Source organism: Eleutherodactylus coqui, chromosome 5, assembly GCF_035609145.1.
Source record: "Eleutherodactylus coqui strain aEleCoq1 chromosome 5, aEleCoq1.hap1, whole genome shotgun sequence".
NCBI lineage: Eukaryota > Metazoa > Chordata > Amphibia > Anura > Eleutherodactylidae > Eleutherodactylus > Eleutherodactylus coqui.
In genome coordinates, this window is record NC_089841.1 from 29,847,197 (window position 1) to 29,860,100 (window position 12,904).

Consider the following 12,904-nt stretch of genomic DNA (forward strand, 5'->3'; position numbering starts at 1 on the left):
CAGCTCTACTCCCTTCATCCTAACCCCCACACATCACACACACAGCTCTACTCCATCCATCCTGATCCCCCACACATCACACACACAGCTCTACTCCATCCATCCTGATCCCCCACACATCACACACAGCTCTACTCCATCCATCCTGATCCCCACACATCACGCACAGCTCTACTCCATCCATCCTGATCCCTCACACATCACACACACAGCTCTACTCCATCCATCCTGATCCCCACACATCACACACACAGCTCTACTCCATCCATCCTGATCCCCACACATCACACACAGCTCTACTCCATCCATCCTGACCCCCACACATCACACACAGCTCTACTCCATCCATTCTGATCGCCACACATCACACGCACAGCTCTACTCCATCCATCCAGACCCCCACACATCACACATACAGCTCTACTCCCTTCATCCTAACCCCCACACATCACACACACAGCTCTACTGCATCCATCCTGATCCCCCACACACATCACACACAGCTCTACTGCATCCATCCTGATCCCCCACACACATCACACACACAGCTCTACTCCATCCATCCTTATCCCCCACACATCACACACAGCTCTACTCCATCCATCCTGATCCCCACACATCACACACAGCTCTACTCCATCCATCCTGACCCCCACACATCACACACAGCTCTACTCCATCCATCCTGACCCCCACACATCACACACAGCTCTACTCCATCCATCCTGATCCCCACACATCACACACCGCTCTACTCCATCCATCCAGATCCCCACATATCACACACCGCTCTACTCCATCCATCCTGACCCCCACACATCACACACAGCTCTACTCCATCCATTCTGATCCCCCACACATCACACACACAGCTCTACTCCATCCATCCTGATCCCCCACACATCACACACACAGCTCTACTCCATCCATCCTGATCCCCCACAAACACACACACAGCTCTACTCCATCCATCCTGATCCCCCACACATCACACACACAGCTCTACTCCATCCATCCTGATCCCCACACATCACACACACAGCTCTACTCCATCCATCCTGACCCCCCCCCCCACACACACACACACACAGCTCTACTCCCTTCATCCTAACCCCCACACATCACACACACAGCTCTACTCCATCCATCCTGATCCCCCACACATCACACACACAGCTCTACTCCATCCATCCTGATCCCCCACACACATCACACACACAGCTCTACTCCATCCATCCTGATCCCCCACACATCACACACAGCTCTACTCCATCCATCCTGATCCCCACACATCACACACACAGCTCTACTCCATCCATCCTGATCCCCACACATCACACACACAGCTCTACTCCATCCATCCTGATCGCCACACATCACACACAGCTCTACTCCATCCATCCTGACCCCCACACATCACACACAGCTCTACTCCATCCATCCTGATCCCTCACACATCACACACAGCTCTACTCCATCCATCCTGATCCCCACACATCACACACACAGCTCTACTCCATCCATCCTGATCCCCACACATCACACACAGCTCTACTCCATCCATCCTGATCCCCACACATCACACACACAGCTCTACTCCATCCATCCTGATCGCCACACATCACACACAGCTCTACTCCATCCATCCTGACCCCCACACATCACACACAGCTCTACTCCATCCATCCTGATCCCTCACACATCACACACAGCTCTACTCCATCCATCCTGATCCCTCACACATCACACACAGCTCTACTCCATCCATCCTGACCCCCACACATCACACACAGCTCTACTCCATCCATCCTGATCCCCACACATCACACACACAGCTCTACTCCATCCATCCTGATCCCCCACACATTACACACACAGCTCTACTCCATCCATCCTGATCCCCCCCACACATCACACACAGCTCTACTCCATCCATCCTGATCCCCACACATCACACACACAGCTCTACTCCATCCATCCTGATCCCCACACATCACACACAGCTCTACTCCATCCATCCTGATCCCCACACATCACACACACAGCTCTACTCCATCCATCCTGATCCCCCACACATTACACACACAGCTCTACTCCATCCATCCTGATCCCCCACACATTACACACACAGCTCTACTCCATCCATCCTGATCCCCCACACATTACACACACAGCTCTACTCCATCCATCCTGATCCCCCACACATTACACACACAGCTCTACTCCATCCATCCTGATCCCCCACACATTACACACACAGCTCTACTCCATCCATCCTGATCCCCCACACATCACACACACACAGCTCTACTCCATCCATCCTGATCCCCCACACATCACACACACAGCTCTACTCCATCCATCCTGATCCCCACACATCACACACACAGCTCTACTCCATCCATCCTGATCCCCCACACATCACACACACAGCTCTACTCCATCCATCCTGATCCCCCACACATCACACACACAGCTCTACTCCATCCATCCTGATCCCCACACATCACACACACAGCTCTACTCCATCCATCCTGATCCCCACACATCACACACACAGCTCTACTCCATCCATCCTGACCCCCCACACATCACACACACAGCTCTACTCCATCCATCATGATCCCCACACATCACACACACAGCTCTACTCCATCCATCATGATCCCCACACATCACACACACAGCTCTACTCCATCCATCCTGATCCCCCACACATCACACACACAGCTCTACTCCATTCATCATGATCCCCACACATCACACACAGCTCTACTCCATCCATCCTGATCCCCACACATCACACACACACAGCTCTACTCCATCCATCCTGATCCCCACACAGCTCTACTCCATCCATCCTGATCCCCACACAGCTCTACTCCATCCATCCTGATCCCCACACATCACACACAGCTCTGCTCCATCCATCCTGATCCCCACACATCACACACACAGCTCTACTCCATCCATCCTGATCCCCACACATCACACACAGCTCTACTCCATCCATCCTGACCCCCACACATCACACACAGCTCTACTCCATCCATTCTGATCGCCACACATCACACGCACAGCTCTACTCCATCCATCCAGACCCCCACACATCACACACACAGCTCTACTCCATCCATCCTGATCCCCACACATCACACACAGCTCTACTCCATCCATCCTGATCCCCACACATCACACACACACAGCTCTACTCCATCCATCCTGACCCCCACACATCACACACACAGCTCTACTGCATCCATCCTGATCCCCCACACACATCACACACAGCTCTACTGCATCCATCCTGATCCCCCACACACATCACACACACAGCTCTACTCCATCCATCCTGATCCCCCACACATCACACACAGCTCTACTCCATCCATCCTGATCCCCACACATCACACACAGCTCTACTCCATCCATCCTGACCCCCACACATCACACACAGCTCTACTCCATCCATCCTGACCCCCACACATCACACACAGCTCTACTCCATCCATCCTGATCCCCACACATCACACACCGCTCTACTCCATCCATCCAGATCCCCACATATCACACACCGCTCTACTCCATCCATCCTGACCCCCACACATCACACACAGCTCTACTCCATCCATTCTGATCCCCCACACATCACACACACAGCTCTACTCCATCCATCCTGATCCCCCACACATTACACACACAGCTCTACTCCATCCATCCTGATCCCCCACACATTACACACACAGCTTTACTCCATCCATCCTGATCCCCCACACATTACACACACAGCTCTACTCCATCCATCCTGATCCCCACACATCACATACACAGCTCTACTCCATCCATCCTGATCCCCACACATCACACACACACAGCTCTACTCCATCCATCCAGATCCCCACACATCACACACAGCTCTACTCCATCCATCCTGATCCCCCACACATCACACACACAGCTCTACTCCATCCATCCTGATCCCCACACATCACATACACAGCTCTACTCCATCCATCCTGATCCCCACACATCACACACACAGCTCTACTCCATCCATCCAGATCCCCACACATCACACACACAGCTCTACTCCATCCATCCTGATCCCCCACACATCACACACACAGCTCTACTCCATCCATCCTGATCCCCCACACATCACACACACAGCTCTACTCCATCCATCCTGATCCCCCACACATCACACACACAGCTCTACTCCATCCATCCTGATCCCCCACACATCACACACACAGCTCTACTCCATCCATCCTGATCCTCACACACATCACACACACAGCTTTGCTCCATCCATCCAGCAGGGATCACAATCAGCACAACGGAGCCTTGTAGAGACCACCCCTGGTCATGTGACCCATGACTCCTCCCACACGGGTGATCACATGACAGTGATGTCATCTCAGGTCCTGTAGGCTGTGGTCCGGCTCTGCAGGTAGGTGTGTGTCCTCCTATTGTTGGGGTCCCTGGGGAGGTCATTAACCCTTTTGTCGCTGGAGTTTTGCGCTTCTGGTTTCGCAGATAATTGTCACAGGTTTGCCATGCAAGAATTAATCCTGAATCCCCCCTCCCCCATCATTCATAGATCAGGACTCCATCCGCCGGCAGCCAGCGGGGCCTGATGCCCGGGGCTTTGTAGGAGGAGGGAGGACCACTTACCTGGGCTCAGCAGGGAGGATGCGGTCTCCGATCATTGAACGCTAATCGTGAAGATAGAAAATAGTTTCCCACCCGTCAGCGCCGCAGCATGAAGGTTGATGCCGCCCGGGCGGGTGGTACTAAACACAGCCGGGCATTACCTTACATTCTGTGTGTGGCATGGGCTGAGAGGTGACGGGCAGCAGGAGCCCGCTGTGTCTGACTGCCAGCCTACTGCTGCCACAGTGGGGATTGATGGGATCGCCGATCACGGCTGTCAGCCCTTTAAATGCCACAATGTAGATCGCAGCATGTAAATGGTTCAGTGGAGGCGCGCTCCATCTGTGATGTCATCGGCGCTCCGCTATGTCATGGCCGAGGACCGATGGTTTATCTTTATCTATGAAAGCTATTTTGAGCGATCTTGCCATGTATTATGGAAGTAGTGCGGTACATTACTAAGGCCATCAGAGCAATATGTATTATGGAAGTAGTGCGGTACATTACCAAGGCCATCAGAGCAATATGTATTATGGAAGTAGTGCAGTGTATTACCAAGGCCATCAGAGCAATATGTATTATGGAAGTAGTGCGGTGTATTACCAAGGCCATCAGAGCAATATGTATTATGGAAGTAGTGCAGTGTATTACCAAGGCCATCAGAGCAATATGTATTATGGAAGTAGTGCAGTGTATTACCAAGGCCATCAGAGCAATATGTATTATGGAAGTAGTGCAGTGTATTACCAAGGCCATCAGAGCTGTATGTATTATGGAAGTAGTGCGGTACATTACCAAGGCCATCAGAGCTGTATGTATTATGGAAGTAGTGCGGTACATTACCAAGGCCATCAGAGCTGTATGTATTATGGAAGTAGTGCGGTACATTACCAAGGCCATCAGAGCTGTATGTATTATGGAAGTAGTGCGGTACATTACCAAGGCCATCAGAGCTGTATGTATTATGGAAGTAGTGCGGTACATTACCAAGGCCATCAGAGCTGTATGTATTATGGAAGTAGTGCGGTACATTACCAAGGCCATCAGAGCTGTATGTATTATGGAAGTAGTGCGGTACATTACCAAGGCCATCAGAGCTGTATGTATTATGGAAGTAGTGCGGTACATTACCAAGGCCATCAGAGCAATATGTATTATGGAAGTAGTGCGGTACATTACCAAGGCCATCGGAGCAATATCTATTATGGAAGTAGTGCGGTACATTACCAAGGCCATCGGAGCAATATGTATTATGGAAGTAGTGCGGTACATTACCAAGGCCATCAGAGCAATATGTATTATGGAAGTAGTGCGGTACATTACCAAGGCCATCAGAGCAATATGTATTATGGAAGTAGTGCGGTACATTACCAAGGCCATCAGAGCTATATGTATTATGGAAGTAGTGCGGTACATTACCAAGGCCATCAGAGCTTTTTTGGCTCAAGTCCTTAGACATAAAAAATATGAGAAAACAAAGACAAATAACAAGAAACCTTTTGCACTCTTTCTCCTATTTGTATTTACGAAAAACCACATTTGGTATTGCTGCCTATGTAACGACTCCTACAGTAAATGGCAAACCATTGTATCCTGCATAGCAAAAGCTTAATGAACAACAAAAACCCTAAAAAAATGAGGCAAAATGCAATAAAAGTTAAAAGCCATGTGTGCCCCCAAATGGTACCAATACAAAGTACAGGTCATCATACTTCATGGAACCATGAATGTAGTGATTAAAAAAAAAGGCATTTTAATGTGCATGTGGAAAAACCTAAAAAAAATTTGGCGCTATTGTTATTGTATGATCAATGCTGTAAGAAAAACGAATCAAAACAACTGCAGAGTTGACTTTTTTTTCTTACTGCCCTAAAACAAAAAATAAAAAAAATACAATACATCACGTGCACCCAAAAAAGGTGCCAATAAAAACTACAGCTCAGCAATCAAAAAGCAAGCTGTCATACGGCCGTGTAGATGGAAAAATAAAAACGCTTACGGCTTTTGATGGTGATTAGAGATGAGCGAGTAGTGCCTTACCCGAGTATCTCCCCGCTCGTCTCTAAAGATTCGGGGGCCATCGGGGAGCGATGGGGGAGAGCGGGGAGGAACGGAGGGGAGATCTCTCTCTCCCTCTCTCCTCCCCGCTCTCCTTCGCCGTTCCCCGCCGCCCGCCGGCCCCCGAATCTTTAGAGACGAGCGGGGAGATACTCGGCTAAGGCACTACTCGCTCGAGTAATGTGCCTTAGCGAGTATACTCGCTCATCTTTAGTGTTTACCTGTTGTTCATGACGTTGCGGTCATTTCCTCGACCTGATGGTAGTGCGAGCGCAAGAATATCACTTCCATAGGCTTTAGGCTTTCTGAGAAAAGAACTATCTTGTGTATCCCGCAATTTTTGGGGGGGCTTTTCATGCTTAGAATTGAATAATCAAGTTGTGACCCCTGTACTTTTTCAATTTAGGACCTAAAGAATGTTCATTGTAAGTTTTAAGTTTGTATGACATCGGGAAGATAGAGAATAAGGCAGCTTTCACACAGCTGAGTAAATCATACGGGATTTGTGCGTTGCGAGATGCACAAGTCTCACATGAATATCGCATCACAGCGTGTCTTATCTTTGGGCGTTCCCTCAGAATGCATTACCTGTTGTTTTGAATGGGACCGCCAAAAGCATTGCATGGCGTGCGAGGGGAACACGAGTGCGATCAGAAACAATGGAAAACACTTGTCGATTCTCTGGTGCGGCTTTCGGCCACACTGGAGGATCGCTACTTCCTTGAAGTGATGTGAGATGTTTATGTCACAGGCACCTCGTATCCGCGGGGAAATTGCATATTCCCGAGCGATATCAGGCAAAGTTTCATGGTGCGCTATCGCATCGCCCGTGTGAAACTAGTTTTGGTGAGGAGTCCGTGAGTGAGTGAATCAGTCAGGGCTTCTGCAGCTACAGATACTTTGTGTATACACAGAGAGCGGCGACGTAGATTGTCTTCAGTCTATATACACAGAGTGGTGACGTAGATTGTCTTCAGTCTATATACACAGAGAGCGGCGACGTAGATTGTCTTCAGTCTATATACACAGAGAGCGGCGACGTAGATTGTCTTCAGTCTATATACACAGAGAGCGGCGACGTAGATTGTCTTCAGTCTATATACACAGAGAGCGGCGATGTAGATTGTCTTCAGTCTATATACACAGAGAGCGGCGACGTAGATTGTCTTCAGTCTATATACACAGAGAGCGGTGAGGTAGATTGTCTTCAGTCTATATACACAGAGAGCGGTGAGGTAGATTCTCTTCAGTCTATATACACAGAGAGCAGTGAGGTAGATTCTCTTCAGTCTATATACACAGAGAGCGGTGAGGTAGATTCTCTTCAGTCTATATACACAGAGAGCAGTGAGGTAGATTGTCTTCAGTCTATATACACAGACAGCGGCGACGTAGATTGTCTTCAGTCTATATACACAGACAGCGGCGACGTAGATTGTCCTCAGTCTATATACACAGACAGCGGCGACGTAGATTGTCCTCAGTCTATATACACAGAGAGCGGCGACGTAGATTGTCTTCAGTCTATATACACAGAGAGCGGTGAGGTAGATTGTCTTCAGTCTATATACACAGAGAGCGGTGAGGTAGATTCTCTTCAGTCTATATACACACAGAGAGTGGTGACGTAGATTGTCCTCAGTCTATATACACAGAGAGCGGTGAGGTAGATTCTCTTCAGTCTATATACACAGAGAGCGGCGACGTAGATTGTCTTCAGTCTATATACACAGAGAGCGGCGACGTAGATTGTCTTCAGTCTATATACACAGAGAGCGGCGACGTAGATTGTCTTCAGTCTATATACACAGAGAGCGGCGACGTAGATTGTCTTCAGTCTATATACACAGAGAGCGGCGACGTAGATGGTCTTCAGTCTATATACATAGAGAGCGGCGACGTAGATTGTCTTCAGTCTATATACACACAGAGAGTGGTGACGTAGATTGTCCTCAGTCTATATACACAGACAGCGGTGAGGTAGATTGTCTTCAGTCTATATACACAGAGAGCGGTGAGGTAGATTCTCTTCAGTCTATATACACACAGAGAGCGGCGACGTAGATTGTCTTCAGTCTATATACACAGAGAGCGACAACGTAGATTGTCTTCAGTCTATATACACAGAGAGCGGCGACGTAGATAATCAAGTTTACATAACAAATTTCCCAGATTCGGATTTTGATTGTGAATTATCGCGGTTGGGCAATACATTTCTCAAACAATCAGCTCAGTAAGCCTCCACAACCCGCAGGCAGTGTGTGTGCAAACCTTAGGCCCACGTGATTTTGCAACACTGCGGTGTAGTTTGTAGTCGGAAGAGTTGAATGCTTCTCAGCATCCAGGAAAGCTGAGTTCTGTGGGAAGCTTGGAAGCAGCAGGCTTCAGGAAGACTGTCATAGCCCCCCAGGGGGTCTCTGATGTCCTGCAGCCCTGCTGAAGCCAGAGCTAGCAGATGTTTATGTTAGGAGATAAGCACAGGAAAGCCTTCAGGAGCCAGCAGCGTCTCCTTCCCCCTCCTGTAGCTGGTTGTAACCAGCGCTGATAATGCCAAAATTCATACAAAGAAAAACTGTAATTTGGCCACTATGGCTGATCTGGACGTCGCAGCCCGCTGACAAGGATATTTTGTGAAAGGTCGCATCACCACGAATAAGATGCTGAGATTCCCATCTTTGTGCGATGCTCAGAGACTCCAGAACGCAAATCCTGGAAAATGTATATATGTAAACATAGTGATTTGGGGGCTCAAAATGCAGGTAAAATCGAGAGGAAGCCTCGTTGTCATATTTTCATGGTGGGTCCCACCCACACGGAGTTATGACAGAAATATGGATTTCAATGTCCCTGCGCTTCGATGTAAGCCAGACCCCCACAGGGGCTGCAAGGAGCTAGATGGGAGTTACACTGCTGAGTGTTTAATTATTGCACAGGAACGTGTGCTCGGGGTCCGCCCCCTGGAGTGCTCCCTGCGTGTGCTCGGGGTCCGCCCCCTGGAGTGCTCCCTGCGTGTGCTCGGGGTCCGCCCTCTGGAGTGCTCCCTGCCGTGTGCTCGGGGTCCGCCCTCTGGAGTGCTCCCTGCGTGTGCTCGGGGTCCGCCCTCTGGAGTGCTCCCTGCATATGGCTTCACACATAGGAATGGTAACACTCTTACTGTAATCCCTGTTATTTCACTGTCTGTGATATCATATGGAAGGCTCTTGCCGATTATTTTGCAACATCATTTTTGTAAGATATGCCTTTTGGGTGTATTTGCATTTAGGTCCAATGCCCCGTGAACGTTGGTGGTGGCAGCGTTTGGCTGGGTTCACATGGTATGGAATTGCCACAGAACTTCCAGCCGGCAATTCTGCCCGCGGCTCCTAATCCTGGGATTAGCCAACCATGTGGTCCACACGGGGCAGCCAATCCGTTACAGCAAAGCTGGGCGGAAACTGAAATGTGGCTTTGAGTACAGTTCTGTGGCATGTCAATTTTTTTTCTCTGTGGTGAGAGAAAGCCGCAATGGAATGCTGGCGGCCGAACCGCTCCAAAACCCGCTGTGAAATGCTGCGGGTTTTCAAGCTGCCGAAATCTCAAGTTTTTTCGGGATTTCCGTCCCATGTGAACCCAGCCTTAAAGTGTGTTGTGTAAGCATTTTCGAGCTGTGGAGTGCACTGGAATGGGGCTTGGTGGATTGCTGTAGAGTTGTGGCAGAAGGCGATTGTCGCTTGTCTAGTTGACGGCAGAGTCCCAGAAAGTTGGGTACTCCACAATCTAAGCCTTTCCTCCACCTGTGCGTGACACTCACAGGCTGTGAAGAAATGGACAAGCGTATACAAAATAAACTATACAGACTAAGGCCTCATGTCCACGGATGAGTAGGATTCTGTGGGGGGAGCCCCGCCACAGAATCCCACCCTTCCCGCGGCATGAGGACATAACTTACTATTCCAGATCCTCTGCGTGGCCGAGCGGGCCGTCTCTTCTCCTCCATGGGTGTGGGCGGGCTTCAATGGAAGCCGTCCCCGCAGGATCTGCAGCAAAATAAGAGCATGCTGCAATTTGTTTTCCGGACCAGAAGGTCCACAAAACAAATCCGCATGCTTTAATTAAACTGCGGGCGCCCATGATTGTCTATGGATGGCTTGAACTGCTGATTATCCGTGTGGGTACACCACGTGGATTCTGCTATTCAAACCTGCCCGTGGACATGAGCCCTAAAGGGAAAAACTGTCCCTATAAAGCCTTTACCCAGGTAAAAGACCTGCCTATACGCAGATATCCTGCCCTAACAAGGGTGAATCTGACCACACACTAAGGCCACTAGCAGACCCTACGAGGGAGAGGAGAAAACCACTGAAACCAAGATATCAACAATACTAACTTCAGTACTCAGCTTAGTGAAGAAACGGGAGATCCAGCACCAATCTCTACCTACCACAACAGGCAGAGGGAGACTGAATGAAATACATTGACTTAAAGTGGTTGTCCCGCACCGAAACGTTTTTTGTTTTTTTTCAATAGCCCCCCCCCGTTCGGCGTGAGACAAACCCGATGCAGGGGTTAAAAAAGAAAACCGGATAGTGCTTACCTGAATTCCCGCGCTCCGGTGACTTCTTACTTACCTGGTGAAGATGGCCGCCGGGATCTTCACCCTCGGTGGACCGCAGGTCTTCTGTGCGGTCCATTGCCGATTCCAGCCTCCTGATTGGCTGGAATCGGCACACGTGACGGGGCGGAGCTACGGGAGCCGCTCTCCGGCACGAGCGGCCCCATTCAGAAAAGAAGAAGTCCAGACTGCGCAAGCGCGTCTAATCCGGCGATTAGACGCTGAAAATTAGACGGCACCATGGAGACGAGGACGCCAGCAACGGAACAGGTAAGTGAATAACTTCTGTATGGCTCATAATTAATGCACAATGTACATTACAAAGTGCATTAATATGGCCATACAGAAGTGTATAGACCCACTTGCTTTCGCGGGACAACCCCTTTAAGTGCAAGGCCAGGTTAAATAGTCCTCCCAAATTACCCACAGGTGACATTAAGCAAGTCTCACCTAAAACCACTCCCAGCAAATCCAGAAGATGAAGAGAACCAAATACAAGACCTGAACCAGATTACTAGAAAGGATAAGATCCCAGAAACGCCGCAACAGAGAGTTGTGAGGTAGATTGTCCTCAGTATATACATAGAGGTGAGGTAGATTCTTCTTAGTATATACACATAGAGGTGATGTAGATTCTCCTCAGTATATACACATAGAGGTGAGGTAGATTCTTCTTAGTATATACACATAGAGGTGAGGTAGATTCTCCTCAGTATATACACATAGAGGGGAGGTAGATTCCCCTCAGTATATACACATAGAGGTGAGGTAGATTGTCCTCAGTATATACACATAGAGGTGAGGTAGAATCTCCTCAGAATATACACATAGAGGCGAGGTAGATTCTCCTCAGTATATACACATAGAGGTGATGTAGATTCTCTTCGGTATATACACATAGAGGTGAGGTAGATTCTCCTCAGTATATACACATAGAGGGGAGGTAGATTCCCCTCAGTATATACACATAGAGGTGAGGTAGATTGTCCTCAGTATATACACATAGAGGGGAGGTAGATTCCCCTCAGTATATACACATAGAGGTGAGGTAGATTGTCCTCAGTATATACACATAGAGGTGAGGTAGATTCTCCTCAGTACATACACATAGAGGTGAGGTAGAATCTCCTCAGAATATACACATAGAGGCGAGGTAGATTCTCCTCAGTATATACACATAGAGGTGATGTAGATTCTCTTCGGTATATACACATAGAGGTGAGGTAGAATCTCCTCAGAATATACACATGGAGGTGAGGTAGATTCTCCTCAGTACATACACATAGAGGTGAGGGAGATTCTTCTCAGTATATACACATAGAGGTCAGGTAGATTCTCCTCAGTATATATACATAGAGGTCAGGTAGATTCTCCTCAGTATATACACATAGAGGTGAGGTAGATTCTCCTCAGTATATACACATAGAGGTGAGGTAGATTCTGCTCAGTATATACACATAGAGGTGAGGTAGATTCCCCTCAGTATATACACATAGAGGTGAGATAGATTCCCCTCAGTATATACACATAGAGGTGAGATAGATTCCCCTCAGTATATACACATAGAGGTGAGGTAGATTCTCCTCGGTATATACACAT

The 12,904-nt window shown here is 48.8% G+C and overlaps 1 protein-coding gene across 1 annotated transcript in view; it reads left to right on the top strand.

Annotated features, from left to right (window-relative positions):
- The first annotated feature begins 4,384 nt into the window (after nucleotides 1-4,384).
- The window catches only part of LOC136629155 (zinc finger protein ZFP2-like), a 38,874-nt gene continuing 30,354 nt past the window's right edge, over nucleotides 4,385-12,904 (top strand). Inside the window, exon 1 of the mRNA XM_066605310.1 lies at nucleotides 4,385-4,453. The gene's annotated coding sequence lies outside the window, so the exon portion shown is untranslated. The remainder of the gene's footprint in view (nucleotides 4,454-12,904) is intronic.